The sequence below is a fragment of the Lagenorhynchus albirostris genome, chromosome 10, assembly GCF_949774975.1.
Source record: "Lagenorhynchus albirostris chromosome 10, mLagAlb1.1, whole genome shotgun sequence".
NCBI classification, from domain to species: domain Eukaryota; kingdom Metazoa; phylum Chordata; class Mammalia; order Artiodactyla; family Delphinidae; genus Lagenorhynchus; species Lagenorhynchus albirostris.
This window is the reverse complement of record NC_083104.1, coordinates 75910135-75933882: the sequence shown is the minus strand read 5'-3', so window position 1 is coordinate 75933882 and position 23748 is coordinate 75910135. Positions and strand designations below refer to the sequence as shown.

Sequence of the window (23748 nt, the reverse complement as noted above, 5' to 3'; positions counted from 1 at the left end):
GCTGGCAGCCTTAAAAAGGGCTATATGGCCATGCTTACTGAGGCTGTAAGACCTGGCTGCTCTACTGTGACAAATATTATACAGGAACTCAGCTACCAACCAAAGACTTAAATGATTAGCATAACTTTTTCTCTGCTTGCCTCTGCCTTATCCTTCTGAAGTTGATGTTAAAAGACACCTGTGCCTTCTCCTTCCTGCTGAAGCACTTGGCCAGACTCACCCTATTTCATGTACATCTGGAAATATTACTATTTGCAGATGGACTGAGCTTCTGTATTTATGATCTCTTTGATTTTTCCTACCTTCAGCAAACTTAGACTATACCATGTATCTGTGTTCACTCTTATAACAGCTTCCTACTAAAGGTCTAGCTTCTTGGCTAGATTATAAGCTCTTAGAAGATAGGTCCTCCACTCCACTTATTCTTATATAATCTAAGGTGCTGGACACAGAGTAAGTGCTCAGTGAAAGCTTGAATTCAACAATCCAGAGACCCAATGTGGACTTTACAGAAGCAGGTTGGGTGGCAGCTTGGGATAGTTCTTCCTCTGTTATTGGCCTTTTCATTGGTGATTTGTTAATTGCAAAAGGATGAAAATTATATTTGGAGTTGGCTAGATGCGAGTTTAAATTCCAAATCTATCATGTATCTATGGGATGATTTAAACTTCTTGAGTCTCATTGTCCTTGTCTTTCAAATGGGGTAATGATGCCTCTTTTAAAAGGTTTTTATAAAGGCATAAAACTGTTAATTATTATATTTGTCACATATTATATGAATTTCTCCATCCTAATGAGAAAATACAATTATTTCAACCTTTAGTATGATTGTATTAATGAAAGGCTTTGAAGTCAGATCTTATAATAGTCAAACACAGTTGCAGAACTATAGAGCTAATAAAACCTTAGAAATTATGAAATCTAGTGCATTTCAAACTTATAAAGCTATGGGATTTCTGTTCAAGCAAAATACTTCTAAGTGATTCAAAACTAAACATTAATTCTCTAGGATGTTCTGGTTGAAGCAAAGATCGAGATAGTTGAACCCCATCTCTTTTACCTCCCCCTTTTTCTCCCATTCAATGAGCATCAACTAAGGAATTGTCTATATTTCTAGGACTCCTCATATGCATTTTTGAAACCCAGTGGATGGTCCAACCCTGTCATTTTATAGATGAAAAAAGCTAAGAGTCAGGATAAACAACAAGGTCCTGCTGTATGGCACAGGGAACTATATTCAATATCCTGTGATAAACCATAAAGGAAAAGAATATGAAAAAGAATATATATATATACAACTGAATCACTTTACCATACAGCAGAAATTGACACAACATTGTAAATCAACTATACTTCAACAGAATTTAAGAAAATTTAAAAAGCTACTAACCAATAACATTTTGTAACCTTAAAAAAAACACTAAGAGTCAGAGACATTATATTACATTCAAGGTGACACAGCTCACTAGTATCAGACCTGAGACAAGAGCCACACTTCTTAATTTCCAATGTGGTGCTTTTTTCATTCACTAGAGGGCAGCATATGCACTTAGTATGACAAGGATAATTGGTCCCATATTGATCTTTCAGTCCAAACAAGTCCAGACAACAACAGCAATAAAAACAATATCTAATTTGTATTGAAGTTTATTGTATATCAAACACTATTTATGTATTTTAGAATCACTTTCATCTAACCATAGCAACACCCGATGATTTGAATATTGGTATTATCCCCATTTGACAATGAAGAAATTAAGTATTAGGCCAAATAACTTGCTTAAAGTTACCCAGCAAGAAACGCTCAGGGTCTATACTAAATTCAAATCTTCCCAACACGAAAATCTACATTGAAACAGCACTAGACTCTGGATACTGAGAAAATAAACATAAATATTGTTCACGTCAGTAATCGTTAAAAATTTCAAGGCCAAACAAAGATACTGACTTTAGTCAGGGAAGAAATTCATTCCGTTCAAGTTTTCTACCGCATACATTTGAAAAGAATCTGTTGATTATTTTGCTTTACATTAACAAGCCATTTTCTTGATTAAAAGCCATTAAAAACCATTACTTTTTAAGCTGTGCTTGCATTTCTCAGGCACATTTAAATTTTACAAGTCTTTATTTCCCAAGAGAAAGCTAAATTTAGTCAATATTTTTCTAAGAAAACAGTCTTTGATCTATGGTGGCACATGAATATTAAACCATTAAACAACAAAGAAGTATAACCATGACTTAACTAGCTGCTATAAATTAATTTAGATTTACATTGCAAAAATTATTTTAACAGGAAATAAAATTATGGACATTAGTGGTTGCACTCCTATATTAATTTTTGTTTATATACCTCCAAAATTATCCATTGTAAAAGTCAAATATTTAATCATGAATTATTTTTGAACTGATTATTTTAGTGTATTCACCTATTTTTACTTGTTTAATGCAATATATATTTATGTTAGTTTTGTTTTGTTTTGTTTTATTTTGTTTTGCGGTACGCGGGCCTCTCACTGTTGTGGCCTCTCCCGCTGCGGAGCACAGGCTCCGGACGCACAGGCTCAGCGGCCATGGGCTCACGGGCCCAGCCGCTCCGCGGCATGTGGGATCTCCCTGGACCGGGGCACGAACCCGTGTCCCCTGCATTGGCAGGTGGACTCTCAACCACTGTGCCACCAGGGAAGCCCTATGTTAGTTTTATATTGACTATATACTTCCATATTTTGAAACTCTAGTGATTCCCTCATGTCTAAATTCATATAATTGGCATACAAAAAATACACATGTATAAACTGTACAGTTTGATAAGTTTTGACACATATATATTCCTATAAAACTATGCATCAAGATGGTAAACATATCCATGGTACCCAAAGGTTTCTTCATGCCCTACCCTGCCCCAATCCCCAAGCAACAACTGATTTGTTTTCTGTTCCTATAGTTTGTTTTTTCTAGAGTTTTTTATGAATGGAATCACACACTATGTGCTCTTTTGGGGGGGCTAGGGGAGTGGAAGTTTGGCTTCTTTTCCTCAATAGAAATATTTTGAGACTCATCTATACTGTTATGCATATTAATAATAATTCCTAAAGTCACAGTTGCTCTAACCTGCTATGGTTTCAAGGAGGAGATACCACATTTATCTTCAAATATTACTACTTAAAATATCATCATCTACTCACATTTACCATATTACCGTAACTCTTGCTCATTTTCTTAGGCTACCAATCACACATCTTCCATTGTATTATCTTTTGAGGTATACATTTGTAGATTTAGTCATGTCTCTCGGGAAAGAAGACTTTGAAAAGCTAGCCCCAGTTTAGAAAGGTAAAGTTATTATTTGGTTAGGTCAAATCCATATGTCTTCCAATGTTCTGTCAATGCTGTGCTTAGCTGACTGTATTACACAGCATTAAGTGAGGAGTTTGTGGCCTTCCTTGTCTTCTAATCGATCTCATATTTCTTCATTTTCTCTGAAATGTAATCCTGTTTCACCTTTCTTCATTTTATTTATCAACCCAACAGTAAGTTCTCTCAAAATGCTCCAAATAAGTTCCCTCAAGTGGACTCTTCTCATTGTCAATAATCATGATTCATATCTTCATTTTCTTGCATTATTTTTTCACAAATTAGTCCTTTGGCTGCACCATAATACTGTTATTCATCCCTAGGAGTTTCTTCCATTTCTCTTTGTTTTTCAGGGAAAGAAAGAACATGATGCTTCTGATTAAATATATTCCTTTTTATCTGGAATGCCCTCTCCCTATCACCCTCATTTTTGCTAATCATTTTCTCTAGACTCACTTTGAATTCTTCCCCCCCGTCTCCCCAAATCCACCCATTTTGAAATCATATGTTTTCCATGTGCTCCCATAGCACTTCCTTTGTACCACTATTATGCATTTAGTACCTATAACTTTGTGGTAGGTTCTAGTATGTATAAGATATCTTTCTGCTGCCTGTGAAGTCTCAAACAGCAGCCTTGAATCCCTGAAGACGCCTTGCACCTAAGGGATAAATATTATTATCTCAGTAGCTTTTGTGTCAGTCTCCCGTCTCTGAACAGAAGCAAAAAGATCCCATGATGACCTTCCCACCAACCGTCTTTATGGATTAGTAGGTCTCTTCAGGGTCAGTTTCTTTCTTCTCCCTCCAAACTCCTTCTTCCTTTAAAGTGACAGATGATTAATATGTGGAGGTGGGAAAAAGGAGTGACAAAATGGTAAGAGGTGATTGGATCTATCTAGGATTAAAGATGGGAGGAGAGGTTGTCAGATTTAATAAAGAGAGACTCATTTCTAGCAATTTGTCTCATTCCATATCTTCAGATTAAGTGAGTAGAAATAACATTGTTTCTTCTGCTTACTGGTATGCTACTTTAAATTATCACTCATTACTGACATCATTTTATTAACCCATCTCTACCCATTTCTCTACCCTTTAGGTCTGCCTTTAAAAAGATAGAATAAACTTTCTCCCTAGACTAATAAATGAAATTTAAAGTTTAATTTCTACAATAATTAAAAATGCATTCTATGGCTTGGAGTTATTCACCTGTCTTGCATTTACATTTTTAAAAAGAGAACTGCTTGGACTAGTCACTTCACCTTTTAGGATTTCAATTTTTTTCACGTGAAAAATGAAATGACTTGAAGTAGATGATCTCTGAAGTTCTTTTTATCTTCAAGTCTCCATGAATCTGTGACTCTATAATGTCTGCCTTGCAGGAATTCTGCAAGAATTAATGTTTATGAAATAATTTAACACTCAAGGATGTAAGGTTTTATGCTAGTGCCAAAAACTATTTTTATTAAATGAAGCATGCCAGGGAAGTCTGTTGTGTCTGGGGATAGCTGCTGTCAGACTCCCCAGCACTGCTGTGCCCAACACAGCCTCGGAAAGGGGCAAAAGGGAACAAGAATTTCCCTAATAGATCCAGAAATTATGATGAATGGAGAGCACAAATATACCTGAAATTCAAAATGGAAGTGATAACATGTACGGTCAAACATTAATGCTTACAGAAAAGAGTCCATGAAAGGATCTTGCGTTGGTGGCCCTATTAACACTCATCCATGCACCAGAGAAGAATTGGTGATACCTCTGTGTGCCTGTTTGCATGGTGTTATCCCCAATGACTTCCCCTTTGTGCTGAACCTTTCTTTGCCTGATTCCTTCTGCCCCTACAAAGCAAACCTGTTTGATAACCCTGTTTTAGCCATTGAAGTCACTGAAGTGATTACTGAATCACTGAGTTGGAATTCAAGACAATATAAAATTATTAATTCAATTTTTCCCATGTTTCTCATATCAATAAACTGAGCTTCAGAACAGTCTATGAACTATCAAAAAACACAATTAATGCATATTTATACTAGGGCTGAATAGCATGCTGTGACTCATAACCAATGCTTATTTCACCACAGCTTAATATCTTATAAATTAATTCTAGTCTCAGTACTGACTGATGGAAGTGTAATGGATCCCCTAACTGCATGTTGACAAAAGGTTTCAATGCTTTAACACAGAATATTGGTGAAGCAAATAATCTACCTCTTGGCAAGGGCAATGGAGGAGAAATTGTACACCAACACTAGAAGTGCTGGTACGAACTCCACCACACCGTTTAGGGATAATAAAGGAATCATGGTCAGTAGACTTAGCCCATCGGTGGATTACTATTTCATTACTGCCTAGGTTTCATTTTCCATAAATATGAAAAGGCAAGGTTAGAATTAAAACCATCAAAAACAGTCATTTTTGTTCATAGTAGATGAATATCAGCAATTTTAGGACAGGAGACAGATGTAAGGAATATATTGGAGTTAGTTGTCCAGTGAGAGCTTATCTAGGTCTTCATTTAATATGTTTACTAATAACATGGGACTCTTATAAAATATAATTGCAATAGGCTGGAACATAGTCCAAGATTCTGCACTCGGGTGATGCTGACGCTTCCAGTCTCAGGACCTCATGATGAGCAGCAGTGATCTACAGCAATGCTCCTCAAACTTGATCATGCGTCAGAATCCCCTGGGGGGCTTAACTGAAAACAGATTTCAGGGCCCTACCCCAGAATCTCTGCAGAGATTCTGATTCAGTAGATCTGTGGTGGGGACTGAGAATTTGCACCTCTAACAAGCTCCCAGGTAATGCTTGGTTGACTGACTGAGGTCCATATTTTGAGTAACACTTCTCAATCATCTGCAGCATGTCTTATATAATTTCATTTTTATTATTGCCATCACCAGATGTTGAACAATAAAAAAAAAAAGTAGTGCTTTTGTTTTAGGTAAAGGAGAGTAAAAGCCACAAAAATTTTAAAAGATTAAAGTGAGTAGAGGTCTTCCCCAAGATGGCAGTGTAGGAAGACCTTGTGCTCACCCTCTCCCACGGGCACACCAAAATTATAACCACTTACAGAGCAACTATCTATAAGAATAAACTGGAGATTAGCAGACAAGATTTCCACAGCTGAAGATATAAAGGAGGAGCCACAACAAGATGGGTTAGAGGAGTGGAGACACAGTATAGTCAGGACCCACAACCCCAGGTTAGCGATGCTTAAACTAAAGAGATATCAAACCACAGAGGTACTCCCCAAGGAGCAAGAAGCAAGAGGTCCAAGCCCTGCATCAGGCTCCCAAGCCTGGGGGTCCTACATCAGGAAGATGAGCTCCCAGAACATCTGGCTTTGAAAACCAGTGGGACTTGGGTTTGGGAAAGCTGGAGGGCTATAGGAAACAGAGACTATGCTCTCAAAGAGCATGTGGAAAATGTCATCCGCTCCAAGTCTAAGCACAGAGGCAGTAGTTTGAAAGGCGACTGGGTCAGACCCACTTGCTAATCTTGGAGAGCTTCCCAGAGAGGCAGGAGGCAACTGGGACTCCTCCTGGGGATGGAGATGCTGGTGGCAGCCATTTTGGGGAGCTTGTTCTACCTTGATGACACTGGCACTGGTAAACATCCCACTGTTGGTGGGATGTAAATTGGTGAAAACACTGTGGAGAACAGTATGGAGCTTCCTCAGCAAATTAAGAATAGAACTACCTACCATATGATCCAGGAACTTCACTTCTGGGTATTTACCTGAAGAAAACAAAAACACTAATTCAAAAAGATATATACACCCCAATGCTCATAGCAGCATTATTTACAATAGCCAAGATATGGAAGCAACTCAAGTGTCCACCAACAGATAAATGGATAGAGATGTCATATATATACATATAATGGAATATTACTCAGCCATAAAAAAATAAAATCTTGTCATCTGCTACAACATGGATGGATCTAAAGGATATCATACTAAGTGAAATAATTTAGACAAAGAAAGACAAATGCCATATGGTCTCATGTATATTTGGAATGTAAAAACCAAACCAAGCAAACAAAACAAATTGCAAACAGACTTATAGATAAAGAGATCTATAAACAGGTGGTTGCCAGAGTGGAGAGCAGTGAAGGTTTGGGTGAAATAGGTGAAGTGGATTAACAGGTAGAAACTTGTAATTATAAAATAAATAAGCCACGGGGATATAATATACAGCATAAGTAATATGGTCAGTAATATTGTAATAACTTCGTGTGGGGACAGATGGTCACTAGACTTGATGTGGTGATCATTTCATAATGTATGTAAATGTTGAATCACTACGTAGGTCACCTAAAACTAATGTAATATTTGTAGATCAACTATTTTCAATAATAAAAAGACATTAAGGTAACTAAAATATGCTAAAATATAAAGATTTTGTTTCTCCATATTTTCCCTCACCTCAGTTATCCTAAATTATGGTAATTTTGCCCAGATTTACTTGCTGTTGGATACCATAAAACCAAGAGATGGTAAACTTTCATAATATTGCTTACTGCAAAAATTTTAATAGAAAAAAATGGTTATGCTAGACACTTGTTTATATAATAAGTGTGCAATGAAATTCTTGGTGTGAATTAAAAGCTGTGAAAAATTAACTATATTTAATACTGGGGTGCATGCTCCTTTAAAGGATGACTGAACACTATTGCAACTTTACCTCTGTCAAGAATGAAGCTAAGTCAAGACTGCAGTGGGATAGCTGATGAATATTACACATGACTTTTTAAAATTTATTTGAACATTTATGGATTCTAGCTGGCTACCAGTGCTCATTCTGTATTTTGATGTATGGTCTGCATTATTGAGTGGCCAGCCCCACGCATGGACAGATGACAAGGGATAGAGATTCTGCAGCTCTCGGCAGCCTGATTTTCTCATGGGATAATTATTTTTTCTCCTTCTGAGATTTTTTTGCAGCCTAATGTGGAAAAATGATATGCTTTTAAATCAGGCTGTTCTCAGCTCAAGTCCTAGCACAGATAATCATTAGCAGGAGGACCGCTCTGAGCCTGCTGCAAAATGGCACTAAAAATACCTGCTTGGCAGGACTGCTGTGAGGATTAGAGACAACATAAGTTAAGCAGCCTGTAAAGTGCCCAGCTGATAGCAGCTATTCTCTGTGGAGGAGCAAGGTTTTTATAAGCTTCCCTGGGAATGACTTTCTCTTCAGTCAAATACCCAATGATCATGTAAAACGACTCTTGTTAATTTATCAATATTGACACAAAAGATAGCAGGTAAGTAGTGACTATTTATAAAATTGTGTGCATTTGTGAATGCATATTTATTTAACATTATTCATAATTAAATTTGGAATTGTAACTAACATTAAATGACCTATTTTAACTTCAAACGGACATTAGTTTTTATAATAACAGTATAGGTTCTAAATATTTATTAACTAAATCAAAGGTTACTATACCAAGAAGTATTAAAATGTATGAAATAGCTCTGAGGAACTACAGAAACATAGTGATGAAACATTAAAAGATACATCAAATTGACTCTTCAACTAAAACTTCTGTACCAAAGAAGGGAGATGGATAATATTAAGGAAAGAGAACAAATAGAAATGAAAAGAGAGGTAAAGTAATCATGTGGTGGTGCAGGATGTGAACAATTAACAATAATCAACATGGGAGGCACAGGATGGGAAACACATGAGACATAAAACTGCAATTTATAACATTGGGAATAAGAATTTGTAATGCAACTGATAAGTGCATTGAATGCTGCCCAATGAAAAGATTATTCTCAACCTGATGAATGAGATAATATACTCTATATAAAAAGCTGGTTAAGGGAATTTAAATTTAAGAACAAAATTTGCAAAATCTTACACGAGTACAATTCAACAGTGGGGATTATGACGAGTGACAAAATTAAGCCAGTACTCTAAATGTTCACTGTCAAAAGATTCATCATATCTTATATGAATATGATTGCTGGTCGTCTTTACAATGACTGTATGGTTAACTACATTTAAAAACGTGTTAATATTTTATTACCAATCATTAGAATCTGCTAAAACAGTAAGTTCTACATAGGTATAGCTAATTGTGATTCTTCTTGGTTTTATGGAGACAGACTGATAGCCTTTATATACCCAATTTACCACTTAATTAGTGACCATAACTTCCCAGAGTCTCAGAGTCCAATATTATGGAAAGTATTAAATAAATAATATTTAGAACATCCTTGAAACTATGTCTGTCCTAGAATAAGTACATTGTAAATTGTTCAGCTGTCATTACCATCATTTGATTACTATTAATCTTCTGGGAATTTCTACCTTATCTGGCCTTGCTACTATTGACTTCACCACATTATGGCATCAGTATACATTTGTCTTCAACACAGGCAAGCTTGCATCAGAGTGATGTTTACCCATTTTTCTTTAACTCATAGATCTGGGCAAAGCCTACACATTGGGGAAAAATTCAGGTCCCTTTGACTTTGTGAAATATGTACATTTCCACTGCACAAAAATCACAGAGACCTTTAGTTCCTCACTTAGTGATATTCTTACATGATATGTTGGACTTTGCTGGATTTTTGCTCACGACTTTGAAATAATAAATCATCTTCAACAACTCACATTCACATTTACACAACCACCCAGACTTATGAGTGTTTATTTTATGCATTGCTTTTGTTTGATCTATTCCATAGTCATCTTTAACACAATCAGTTGATGATCATTTAAACAGAGGCCAAAAAGTCAATTGCTTTTTATGAAGAAAGGAGGCACTAGAAACTATAAATCACTTACCTATTTTAGAACTTGGGGTTTTCATGAAATAGGTTTTCTTAAATCAAATCGACATTTTTTTTGAGCAGCTAAACTATGCTAAGTGAGGTAAATCAATTAGTGCTGACTGAAGAGGCCCACCCTTCCAAATGGGGCACACCAAAATGCTATCAGAGGAGACTTCTAAAAGATACAGAGTATTATTTTGTGTTTTATCAGAACAACCAAATTCTGGATGCTTTCCTGTAAAAGTTCTACAAGAAAGGACAAGGAATCTATGATCCTGAGTTTCCTATTGACAGTTTTGTAACTTAACATGTCCACACAAAATATTATTTTGGTTTTGAAGTAAATATAATTAGTGGTTATACCCTCAATTGAGTGCAGCCAACTGGGTTGTATATTGTAAAATAACATTTATATTTTATCTAAGTTGCTCTTACATTAATATATTCTGTATATTGCCCACTTTATCTGAAATTTAACTTGAGGCTACCGCATAATGGTTTCATTTAAAATAGAGATACATAAACGTTATAATTGACCCTTGTCTTGGCTGCCTAACTCATTAATAATTGAGAGCTAGAGGAAGTGACAGCTCACACAATAGCAGGCTAATTCTTTTTAGATAGTTATGACTTTTTCATTTGCTTCATCAGCTTTCTCTTTAGAATCTATATATAGGCTTTGGAACAAAAAGCATCTGGATTTGAATCTAGGCTCTGCCATCTAGTGGTTATGAGAACTTAAGTAAGTTGTTTATCCTCTTGGAGCCTCAATTAATTCATCTAGAACCCTATAGCAATGAATACCGCCCACCCAGCACTTTGGTGAGGATTAAATAAAACAGTGCCTGCAAAGGCCCTGGCTCTTAGTAAGGATGCCACAAATGTTACCTATTATGATTAAGATCATTAGCATTATAATTGCTTTATTAATAAGAGGTATTATGATAGCACAACTTGGTTTATCAAACTTGGTATTGTATCACCTAAAAGCATAAAGGTACTGGTCTGAGTACCTGTCATAGGGCATGAAAACAAGAAGTACTAAATATGAGACTCTGGGTACTGGGACTTCTGAAAATATCAAATAGGTCAGAGGAGGGAAGCACTGAAGGTGGTCACAAGGGACAAACACCAGTCCCATTTCACAATTTTTCTAGGCTGGGGCTAGTCCTGTCCTGAAACCAATGCTGTGTCACATCTCTATACAGATAGACAGGCCTAGGGAGGAGGTGTCTGGACAGGCGGGCAGGCAAGTGATGGGGGTAGAGTTGGGAGCAGCCTCCATGTCTTCCATTTCAAAGCTTTAAATACTGAGCTGGTCCATCTCTGCTTAAAGTCTACTTTGGTACAAACAGCTCTTTTGTATGTACAATAAAATTCTGAAAATTAAGAGAAGCAAAAGCTTAGAATATTAAGGTAAAGGGATTCCTCTTATTTACTCTTTTAGATAATGAGAATATTGATGTAAAGGAATTCTTACTTGCACTGTTAAAAAAGAACAGGGATAACAAAAATCTAGGACAAATATTATCATTTGTGCAAATGATAAAAATAAAACAAAACATAGTAACTGTAGAGAGTTGTGGTGGGAATGTTTTATTCCTTCTGCATGTGTGTTTTTCTCTGTAGACGTTCTCACTTTCTTAATCTAAAGCATTCCCCACAAGTAAAATTGAAAAAGTTAAAGGGAAACAAATCCAAATGTCACTTTTCATTCACATTATTCTACTGCCATCTCCTCATAGTGACACAGAATTCTTACTTCATTAGTTCAACTGTAAGCAGACTTGCTCTGAGCAATAAGTCAATGTCCTTCCCCTTTCACCTCCATACTCCCCATTCTCCCCTACTATATTTTCACTGAAGTATATTTTTTAAAAAATAAATGGAGAATATTTAGTGATTTAAGTTTATTTGAAATTTTTGATCTTTTATTAAAGGATATTCTTCTGGTACAAGGGTCTGCAAACTACAGCCCTAAGGCCAAATCTCGACCTCTCTTTTTTTATGGATTACGAGTTAAGGGCAGGCTTTTCCTTTTAAATTATTGAAGTAAAATAAAAATCAAAAGAAAAATAATTATTTGTGGCAGATGAAAACTATATAAAATTCAGATGTTAGTGTCCACAATTAAATTTTTATTAGAACTCAGCCACACCCATTCATTTACACATTGCCTACGGCTGTTTCCATGCTCCAACCGTGTAGTTGAGCAGCTGTGACACAGACCGTATGTTGCACTCTCATTGCTTTGCACCGTTGCTTGGTTCACTACAAAATCACAGTGACAGTTCTAATTCTACAACATTTCTGGTGCCATGCATATCACTGTACCACAACATTTATTTTATTACCATTGCATATCATGTCAAAATAAGAAAAGAAGAAAAGAGTGGACTTTGAGTACTGCAATCTAATGGTACAGTGGATTATGGATTATTTCATTATCAAATTAGATTAAAAATGTCTTTTTTATTAAGCAATGATACTATAGCAGTGCCAAATAAATGTTGATATTTTCAGACTATGCACTCACATCACATCTCCAACTCATGGGAAAACAACAATCAGATAAAGTAGAAAAATCTAAATGGAATAACTAATCACAACAAATTTCTTCACAAGAATAAAAACAAAAGCAAAAATGAGGTTGCAATGAAATTTCTCAGAAGGTCATTTATTAGCCAAGCAAGAAATCCATTTACCATCGTTGACTTGGCAATTGAAGAAATGTAATGAGAGAAAGTAATTAAGACTATCAACTTTTTGACAAGAACAGTTTCTCAAAGAGTTGAAAACATTGAGAGTGACATTTTTAGTCAATTAAAGACAAGGCAAATGATCTTGAGTGGCTTTCCTTACCAACGCTAGTCGGTTGTTACTCATCAAAGAAGTCAGTGATGAGTTTGAAATGACTCAAGAATTACCCTCCATGACTAATCTGTGTGAAATAAACATAGGTGAGAATATTTTCAAGGAAGCTGAGAAAAACTAATTCAGTACAACCTGAAGTGGAATCTGATAAGATGTGTTATCATTGATGGTGGTAAAAACCTGTGTGGAACAGAGGCTTATTTTTTTTTTTAATTCATATAACTTGTGAAGAATCCAAGCGTTTAAAGCTTAAGGTTATTCCCTATATTATTCATTAGCAGGCACTTTGCGTAAAATATTTGACTCTATCTGGTGTTATTGAACCAGTGATGTCAACAGTGAACGTCAATCACTCTTGAGAACTTAAGCATTGTCAGCTGGATGATTTTGAACTCAGGACCAAGAATACAATTTTTCTGAATGAGGAGAACTTCTCTTAACCACTGTTATCAAATCCTGAGCAGCTTTGAAATTAGCTTTTGCTGCTAACTTGATGTTTCTTAATGAACATGAAGAAAGGCAGGAGAATGCTTATATGTGAAATGTATGCTTCAGTATGGTCATTTGCACAGCAACTGATGTTGTTGAATCACAAGTAATAGCAAACTTATTTTTATGTCTTATGCTGTCAAAAGTTAAAACAACAAGCTAGATCTCCATTCTTAGACAGATTGGTCATGGGCTAAATTACAGTTCTGAGCTAAAACTACAGACTGCATCCACTGCTGCTAAAATTACAGCAGCCTTTGTCTGACCTTGATGAAAGTGCATGGGAAATTTCCATATTTTGAGATCAATTTAACTGTGCAACTGAGGAGCTTCCACCGAATCTTCATTGAAAGTGGTTAATCTGCAATGCAATGGCATGTTAAAAGGCAAACATGAAGAAGAGAATCTAATAGAATCCACAAATTCCTTCCAAGAGATGAATATGTTCAATTAAAAATCATATGTATGCACTTGAGGACACGGGGAGGGGGAAGGGTAAGCTGGGACGAAGTGAGAGAGTGGCATGGACTTATATATACTACCAAATGTAAAATAGATAGCTAGTGGGAAGCAGCCGCATAGCACAGGGAGATCATCTCGGTGCTTTGTGACCACCCAGAGGGGTGGGATAGGGAGGATGGGGGGAGAGACACAAGAAGGAAGAGTTATGGGTATATATGTATATGTATGGCTGATTCACTTTCTTATAAAGCAGAAACTAACACACCATTGCAGAGCAATTATACTCCAATGAAGATGTTTTAAAAAAAAAAAGAAATAAAAGGAATCCAAAAAAATAAAAATCATATGTTTGTGGGACTTCCCTTGTAGTCCAGGGGTTAAGACTCCATGCTTCCAATGCAAGGGGCCCGAGTTCAACCCCTGGTCAGGGAACTAGATCCCATGTGCCACGAGTAAGACCCAGCACAGCCTAAATAAATTAATTAATTTTAAAAAATCACATGTTTGTGGATTGTTAACAGTACCTACCTGTGTGAAAATACATTTCATAGATGATATATACAAAATCTCATTTCAGATCAACATTGACAGATGGACATTTGCAACCAATTTTGATGACAGAGCACACAAAAGTTGAAACCCCAATGTTGTGAGTTTTCGGTCACTGCTATAACTAATTACCACAACTTAGTGGCTTAAAAAGAATACCCATTTTTTATCTTACAGTTTTGTAAGTCAGAAGTCTGAGTTACAGCATGGCTCTTCTTAAAGTTTCACAAAGCCAACATCATGGTGTCAGCAAAACTGTGTTCCTTTCTGGAGGCTCCGGGAACGATTCTACTTCTAAGTTCATTCAGGTTGTTGGATGAATTCAGTTCCTTATGGTTGTAGAACTGAGGCCCTCATTTCCTTGCTGACTGTTGGCCAGGGGCCAATCTTTGCTCCTAGATACTCCCCATGATCTTTCTCATGCTTTCCATGTGGCCCCTCGACCATCTGTGGGTCAAGTCCTTCTCATGCTTCTAATCTCTATGACCTCTTCCACTGCATCTCTCTGTCTTCAGCCTGAGAGCATTCTCTCTACTTTTAAGAGCTCATTTGATTAAATTAAACGTACATGAATAACCCAAGCTAATCTCCCTATTTTAACACTCATAATCTCAATTATATCTACAACTTCCCTTTTGCTATATAACATATGTAAAGGATCCAAGGACTAAGATGTGGACATATTTGTAGGGTCATTATTCTGCCTGACGTATATAACTAAGCAAAATGTTACTGCCCAAAAAGAAATCTATTTTTTTCATTAGCAGATCTGTGTTACAAAAAAATTGTGCTTTATTTTTATTCTTCTTATTATTATATTTTGAACTTCATTAATTAAAAATGTATGGGAAGTTGTGTTTCTCTCTTATTATATAAACACTTGTCTAATATCCTCAGTTTTGCCTTTGGCCCATAAGCTTAAAATATTTACTATCTGGTCCTTCACAGAAAATGTTTGTTGATCCTTGTGCTAATGAGAAAATAAGTTGGCATAGACTTTCTGGAAGGAAGTTTAACAATATGTTTCAATAACTAAAACCAAAAAGACAAAAACAAACAAAAAGCTGTGCTAGAAACGATATTAACAGGAATTTTTCCTAGGAAATTATGTATGTGTGTGCTCAAATTTAGCAACAGTTTTTGCTTATTCAGCATCATTTATAAAGGCCAGAATCTGTAGCTAAGCCAAGTATGTATCAATAGGAGGATGGTTAAATAAATGAGTAAACCCATTCGGTACTAAAATTATATTATAATAAATGCAGCTCTTTTTATCATCATTGACTACATGCAACTTAATGTTTTTAATAATGCATATTTATAATAGTTTTAAGAGGTAACTATAATTATAAGCTATTTGTATAAAAATAATTGACTAATTTTGTGGGCACATTAAAAGAAGCAATAGAAAAAGACTTTAGTCTGAAATGGTTAATCCTGAAATAGAGCTCTATAACTATTGTTTAGAGGTTTAGAGAAATCTTCCAGAAGAAAGGGCTAAAAATATAATGACAGTTGTTTCTCAGTAATGGGACTGAGAGTGGGAAGTTTTAGAGCAAGGAGCCTTGCTTTTCATTATAAGGTCTGTGTACTATTTGATTTTACTTTGATAAAAGTATAAAAATAGGGAATTTTGCATACGTGTGTGTGTGTGTTTGTGTGTGTGTATTTGTGTGGTCTCTTCTTTTAAGAAATGTGCTGTGGTGGCTGTCCTTTCCTCAGGAAATCATTATACTCCACAAAACAGAAATGACTGAGGAATTGAGAGTAGAACTAATTACTAAATTTGCTCCCTTTGACCAAATAGGCCAGAGCTTAAGTGAAAGAAACATAAATTGAATGGAATCTCACAGGACCTAAAAACAATATTTTGTAGGTCACATTTTTCCTTTTGTCCAGCATGTTCTGCAGTCTTCCCTCTACACTCATTTCCTGAAGAGAATATTCCTGAATTCTGATGGTTGTAGAAAGCCCTCCCTTCCCACCAAGAGAAGGGACATCATTAAGCGAAGGTCTTTTTGTCCCCAGGACAAATCTGACACAGACGGTAGAATATTTCCCTTGTATACACAGGGAGGCAAAGCAAGAAAAAGTCAATAGATAGGCAATTTTTCTAAACAAGGAAAAATCCATTATACACTAAGAACACAGAAAATTCTACTCAGCAGTCTGAATATCAGAATAAGAATGAGCTTTATAGTTGGCTAGCCTGATTTCAAATTCCAGTAATTCCTAACCCTGCAGACCTCAGTTCTAGTATCTGTAATACTGAGTAAGTGATAATCTATGTCGCAGGATTCTTTAGTAATTAATTAAATAATGAATATAAAGTAACTAGCATAGGTACTTCCCTGCTGACACAGCGGTTAAGAATCCTCCTGCCAATGCAGGGGACACAGGTTCTATCCCTGGCCGGGGAAGATCCCACGTGTCGTGGAACAACTAAGCCTGTGCACCACAACTACTGAGCCTGCGCTCTAGAGCCTGCGAGCCAAGATTACTGAAGCCTGAGGGCCTAGAGCCGGTGCGCCTCAATGAGAGAAGCCACCGTAATAAGAAGCCTGCGCACCGCAAAACGAAGAGTAGCCCTGCCCACGACAACTAGAGAAAGCTCATGCACAGCAACAAAGACCCGACGCAGCCAAATATAAATTAATAATAAATAAATAAATTTATTAAAAAAATAAAGTAACTAGCATAATATTTAGCATACAGTAAACGTTCAACATAGCTAAGGTTCTCTGCCTATTACTGTAAACTTCTGCCCTTAAACTACTTCCTTTTAAGTATCTGCAATCATATAAATAATATCTAAATCTATCTATATATATACTTAGTACAGCTTTTAAATATACACAAATTAATTTAATTATCTGTTTTACTTTCAAGTAATTATGTAATGCCTTTCCCCTTGCATAAATATTTGAAGGCAAGAAGCACATGTAATACTTCTCATATAACTACATAACGTGCATTCGTCTATTAATGTATTTGAATATTTACATTCAGTATTCCAGTTAATGTGCACACTAGCATCTGACTTGTGAACTTTTATTATCCCACTGTTACCGATGAAAAGGCTAAAACTTAGAGTGGTTATTAAATATTTTAGCCAAGGTAATACCACTAGAAGGAGGCAGAGAAGGGATTTGAGGGATTTGAACCAGATGTGTCTATCCAGAGTCCAGGTATCTATTATGTGTACAGCCATGACCTGTAAAACTGAAAGGAGAAAAGTTACTGCCATTGCTTTTATGCTTATCTTTGCAGGTACATTGAGGAGGTATACTCTCTGTTTTCAGTGTACACATACACATTTAATCCAGCACCAAATTGTATCTATTTTCACCTGTAAGGGACTCTCATCCTTTCATTTCTCACCTGTCCCTGTCCTTATTACCTTGGTCCAGAATGCTCTTGTCATCAGCTCAAATAACTGCTTTGGCTTCCTAAAGGAACAACCAGTCTTCACTCTTACACCATCCAGTTCCCTGTCTACACTGTAGCAGAGCTGTGCTCTAAAACCCAGTCTGCTCCTGTAGCACTTCAGTAGCCCCTACATTGTTCTGAGCAAGAAGCTCCAACTCTTTTGCTCCCCCTACAATGTAAGCTCTGGGTGAAAGTAGCCATCCTGTCCAGTTTGCATGGGAGGTTTTGCACATTTTTGTTATTCAGTAACTCTTCAGTCAGTGTGTGAATGAACCTAGTTTCTAAGCTTCATTATGTTCTTCACCTGCTCATTCCTTCAGCTTCATCTTTTGCCACTCCTGAGCTTGAATTTACACTGCAGCTGTAATGAATTGTTTAGATCATGAAAATCACCAAAAGAAAAAAGTTATCAGAAAAGCACAGTGCTGAAAGAAAGAAAGGTAAGCTCCAAGACTCAGATATCTGATAAAGCCAGGAGAGCTGAGGCTGGTGACAGGGCAGCTAGGAGGGCCAAACAAAGAGATACTTGGGAACAAAAGGAAAATGGACAATGGACACAGGCGAACAGGAGTACACACCCATGTCATCAGCCACAAGGACCAAATCTCTGGATCAAATGTTGTGTGTTGTGTCTTATCCTTAGGGACAAGTATACTTGTCTTACCTTCCTTAGTTCCTTCTGTTTTTCTTACATCAGGAGAGCCATTCTGGAATGAGTTCAGTGACTATTTTGTTGCTATCTGGTTATTATATGCCAGGCATCCTGTTAGAAAGTGAGGGTGCAAGACCAGAGGGTAGTATGCATTTCCCTCATGAAGACTGCAGTCTATGTAGGAGGGAGATATCGATTATTTCAACATGGTAGAGGAAAGACTGCACTAAATTTTATAGCTGCACGCAAAGATGAGGGCTCACAGAAAGAGGTTTCATCACAGTTTCTATAAACATCTATTGATTTTATCTATGTCAACAAGATAACTAAATCTCCAGATGTTTAGGCTACATGTTTGCTGGACATACATTGTTGTTTATGTAGAACAGGTGAAGGGTCATGTGAAACTTTTTTATTTTGCCATTTGAATATGAATTCATTTTGTTTACACTGCTTTTCCTGGCTAAAAGGCTGAAAATTTCCCAAAGGTCACAGTGGAATTCCTCACTTTGTTTGACAGGATGAAGACCAAATTTTTGAATGTCAAACACTCTTCTAAAGAGTTTGAGTTCGTCTGATGTCTAATGCCATTTCACTTATATCTTTTTCTGAAGAAATCTGTTTTCCCCAGCGTGAAAACTCTATTTGAAATTAAGTCATATGCAAGTTCTGCTGCACCAGGAGCTAGGTTCTTCCATGTCGCTCCTCTCAATTTCCACACCATTCTGAGAGGTGGGGAGATGGGTAGTCATCCAAGGGACAGGGGTTATAATCATATGAGTAGACCAACTAGGTCTTTCATGTTACAGTGTTCCACCCAAATATTTTCAACAATATGTAGTATTGAATATGCAGATTAGGAACTTGCTCAGAAATCACAGTTGCAACTCCTGGGAGCAGTGGTTTACCAGGTATGGGGAGAAGACAGAGCAGTGGAAGCCCTTCATCTCAAGTGTAGGCAGTTATAGCACTGGCTGTAGAAAATTTAAAGAAATAGTAAGACTGACTAAAATTTTGTCTGCTTATTATTATCACCATGTGCTGTCATTCTAAACAGTGTCAGTGGTAAAATCCTCCTTTCTGTTGGGCTAGATTACCCCCTCTGCACCACTCCCTTGCAAAGTCTCCTTCTCACTATTTACCTCTCCCTTTCTGTTCTACCTGTGGGGCAAGGGCTGCTGTTGAGACAGGCTGCGACCTGGGACCCTTCGCTGAAGTGCTGCAATGCTTGTACCTGGAAACACCTCTCCTCAAGCAACAAAATACAAAGAAACTGTATGGGACTAAAAATAACTGTGTGTTGGCAATCTGTATATCTTCTTTGGATAAATGTCTATTTAGGTCTTCTGCCCATTTTTGGATTGGGTTGTTTGTTTTATTGATATTGAGCTGCATGAGCTGCTTGTATATTTTGGAGATTAATCCTTTGTCAGTTGCTTCGTTTGCAAATATTTTCTCCCATTCTGAGGGTTGTCTTTTCATCTTGTTTATGGTTTCCTTTACTGTGCAAAAGCTTTTAAGTTTCATTAGGTCCCATTTGTTTATTTTTGGTTTTATTTCCATTTCTCTAGGAGGTTGGTCAAAAGGATCTTGCTGTGATTTATGTCATGGAGTGTTCTGCCTATGTTTTCCTCTAAGAGTTTTATAGTGTCTGGCATTACATTTAGGTCTTTAATCCATTTTGAGTTTATTTTTGTGTATGGTGTCAGGGAGTGTTCTCATTTCATTCTTTTACATGTAGCTATACAGTTTTCCCAGGACCACTTATTGAAGAGGCTGTCTTTTTTCCATTGTATATTCTTGCCTCCTTTATCAAAGATAAGGTGACCATATGTGCGTGGGTTTATCTCTGGGCTCTCTATCCTGTTCCATTGATCTATATTTCTGTTTCTGTGCCAGTACCATACTGTCTTGATTACTGTAGCTTTGTAGTATAGTCTGAAGTCTGGAAACCTGATTCTTGCAACTCTGTTTTTCTTTCTCAAGATTGCTTTGGCTATTTGGGGTCTTTTGTGTTTCCATAAAAAGGATATACAGATTGCCCACAAACACATGAAAGGACGCTCAACGTTGCTAATCATTAGAGAAATGCAAATCAAAACTGCAGTGAGGTATCACCAGTCAGAATGGCCATCATCAAAAATCTACAAACAATAAATACTGGAGAGGGTGTGGAGAAAAGGGAACCCTCTTGCACTGTTGGTGGGAATGTAAATTGATACAGCCACTATGGAGAACAGTATGGAGGTTCCTCAAAAAACTAAAAATAGAGCTACCATATGACCCAGCAATCCCACTACTGGACGTGTACCCTGAGAAAACCATAATTCCAAAAGAGTCATGTACCACAATGTTCATTGCAACTCTATTTACAATAGCCAGTACATGGAAGCAACCTAAGTGTCCATTGACAGATGAATGGATAAAGAAGATGTGACACATATATACAGTGGAATATTACTCAGCCATAAAAAGAAACGAAATTGAGTTATTTGTAATGAGGTGGATGGACCTAGAGTCTGTCATACAGAGTGAAGTAAGTCAGAAAGAGAAAAACAAATACCATATGCTAACACATATATATAGAATCTAAAAAAAAAAAAAAAAGGTTCTGAAGAACCTAGGGGCAGGACAGGAATAAAGACAGAGACATAGAGAATGGACTTGAGGACATGGGGAGGGGGAAGGATAAGCTGTGATAAAGTGAGAGAGTGGCATGGACATACATACACTACCAGATGTAAAATAGATAGCTAGTGGGAAGCAGCCACATAGCACAGGGAGATCAGCTCGGTGCTTTGTGACCACCTAGAGGGGTGGGATAGGGCGGGTGGGAGGGAGACACAAGGAGGAGGACAGATGGGGATATACGTATATGTATAGCTGATTCACTTTGTTATATAGCAGAAACTAATACACCATTGTAAAGCAATTATAACCCAATAAAGATGTTAAAAAAAAAAACTGTGCATGCACAGTTGGGGCAAATTCTGGACCCAAAAGATACAAAGAAACCAAAAAATCCAATTGCCACTCTTGAAGAGCCTTGAGCAAAAACAGGGTACCGCGCATGCCCCCTGCACACACCACCACCTAACGGGTAGTAAACCAGCTAAGACACCCCTACAGCCTGACCCCTGGACATATCCCTACCCTCATCCTGTATAAGGAATTGGAATCAGTTCGACCTGCCCCTGCCACTGAAAGAGCAAGTGAAGGAACCTGTTGTTTGTTCTCGCTCCCTGCTGCTGCAGCAGGCGCCCCAATAAAGCCTCGCCTGAATTTCTTGTGGGGCCTCTAGTCAATTTCTATTGGTTGGGGAAGGCCAGGAACCCTGGTGGGTAACACTGTTACCAGAGACAGGGAGTGTTGTCATCAGTTGCTGTTTTCTTTACAGTGGCATCTGTGTTGCTATCTGATGAGGCAGTAATAAAGGTTCTATCCAGGGGCAACATCCCTACTGTTTCCCTACTAGAATATCTCTTCCCTGGCAAATATGATGCCTTCTTCCACTCAGCAAATGGCTTCACAAAATTATTTTGTCAGGATCTGATGAGAGAACTGCCCTATCAGGGAATAGGAGGCATTTTCATGGTCAGGCCTGAAAGTGATGCACACAGTAGTTACTGAGCACTGCTCCTTTAAGAACAGGATTCTCCCTGGGTGCAGTAACACCACCAAAAGCCCAGTTTGGTAACCAACAACCCATTTTGAATATAAGCACAAGCTTTTTGGAAAATGTATAACTTTGTAACAAATAATAGGAAAGAAATATCCTCCTGAGTTCATCTGGAAGAAAGAGAGATATTTTTTAGAATAATTTGCAGAAGGCCTTGCTAGGAATATTTGAGAAAAAAGAATTCCTATTGGAAGAAAGGGAAGGAGGGGAAAAGAGAGGAAAGGAAGGAAGGAAGGGAAAATGTATAGAAAACCCTTCAATTTTTGTAGAGCAAAACTGATTGACCTGTACTAATTTGGATTTAAAAAGAAAAAGCAAAATTAAATTAAAAAATGGTTTAAAAAAAGTGTGGCCTACTTCTACCTAAATTAGAAAATGTTTATTTAAGTGATTGAAAATTGAATGTGTACAAAGCAGCACACCATCTTTGTGCCTTGATCCAATAAGACTCTGCACTATACTGTACCTTGGCAGGCAGTTCTTAATCTTCAGTCCAGCTACTCCCCTGTGGCCACAATATTCCAAGTATTTTTCCAGCCTCTATCTTTTTCCAGACCCAAAGCAAAGCTTGTCGTCTCCTTGTGTACTGGGCCACTCCCAACCCTCAGAGGTTCTGTGTTTGATACTTTATAAATAGTAACCAGGAAAGGGAAGCTGAGACTTAGTAGGGAATAGTAGGGAATCAGAGGTTACACTTGTTAAGATGTAGCAAACCTAGCAAATGAACCCCATGAGCTTAAGTTCCAGAAGATCTTGGCATCAAACCTGGAGTGAAATTAACATCACTTTAGCTCAATTCTAATTGTATTAGTTTACAGATATAAATCTAAGGCATATGGACATTTAATGATTTGACCAAGGTGATACAGTAGTTAAGCAGGAGGACAAACTAACTAATGATTAATACAAAAGCAGAAGCTTGACTGCATGAAATCTTCTTCAGAACTTTAACCGTGTTCCACCACAGGAAAATAGTAGCTCTGGCAAAAATTCAGTCCTGATGATTTATTTATAAAGGGTATAAAAGTGGATGTCTGTACCCTTTTGTTCCTTTTTTGAATATGTACTGTGGCTATTTTACTGTTAGAATGAGAATGATGTTTATTTTAGGTTTTAAGCATACCGGGTGCAACAACATGGCAATGAGACTGAACCTGTAAGCCACATTTGATGCACAACTTTATAGATGATAAGTTTTAGGTTGTCAGTTAATGCAAATCCTATCTAAACTTATAATTTTCACTTACAATTTGCATGGACTCCTTGGGTCAGTCAGTTTCATCCCACACAGATACGGTGATCAGAGAGAGTGGAGTTTCTAGGAGAATACTACTTGTATATCTCTATCCTATTTAGATAAAGGCAAATTTAAAGATAGCACATATCCTTTGTATACCACTATAAAGCTTTTTAACATAAATAAATTAAAAACCAGAAAAATTTCTTTGTCTGATTACAGCTCTATTTTCCATT

General features: G+C 37.0%; 1 long non-coding RNA gene across 1 annotated transcript in view; it reads right to left on the bottom strand.

Moving 5' to 3' along the window:
- Positions 1-23541, bottom strand: part of LOC132527830 (uncharacterized) — a 35532-nt gene extending 11991 nt beyond the window's left edge. The window contains exons 1-2 of the long non-coding RNA XR_009543107.1: positions 23523-23541; positions 7058-7092 (exon numbers count right to left, since the gene is read on the bottom strand). This is a non-coding gene — a long non-coding RNA (uncharacterized LOC132527830). The remainder of the gene's footprint in view (positions 1-7057; positions 7093-23522) is intronic.
- Positions 23542-23748: the final 207 nt, after the last annotated feature.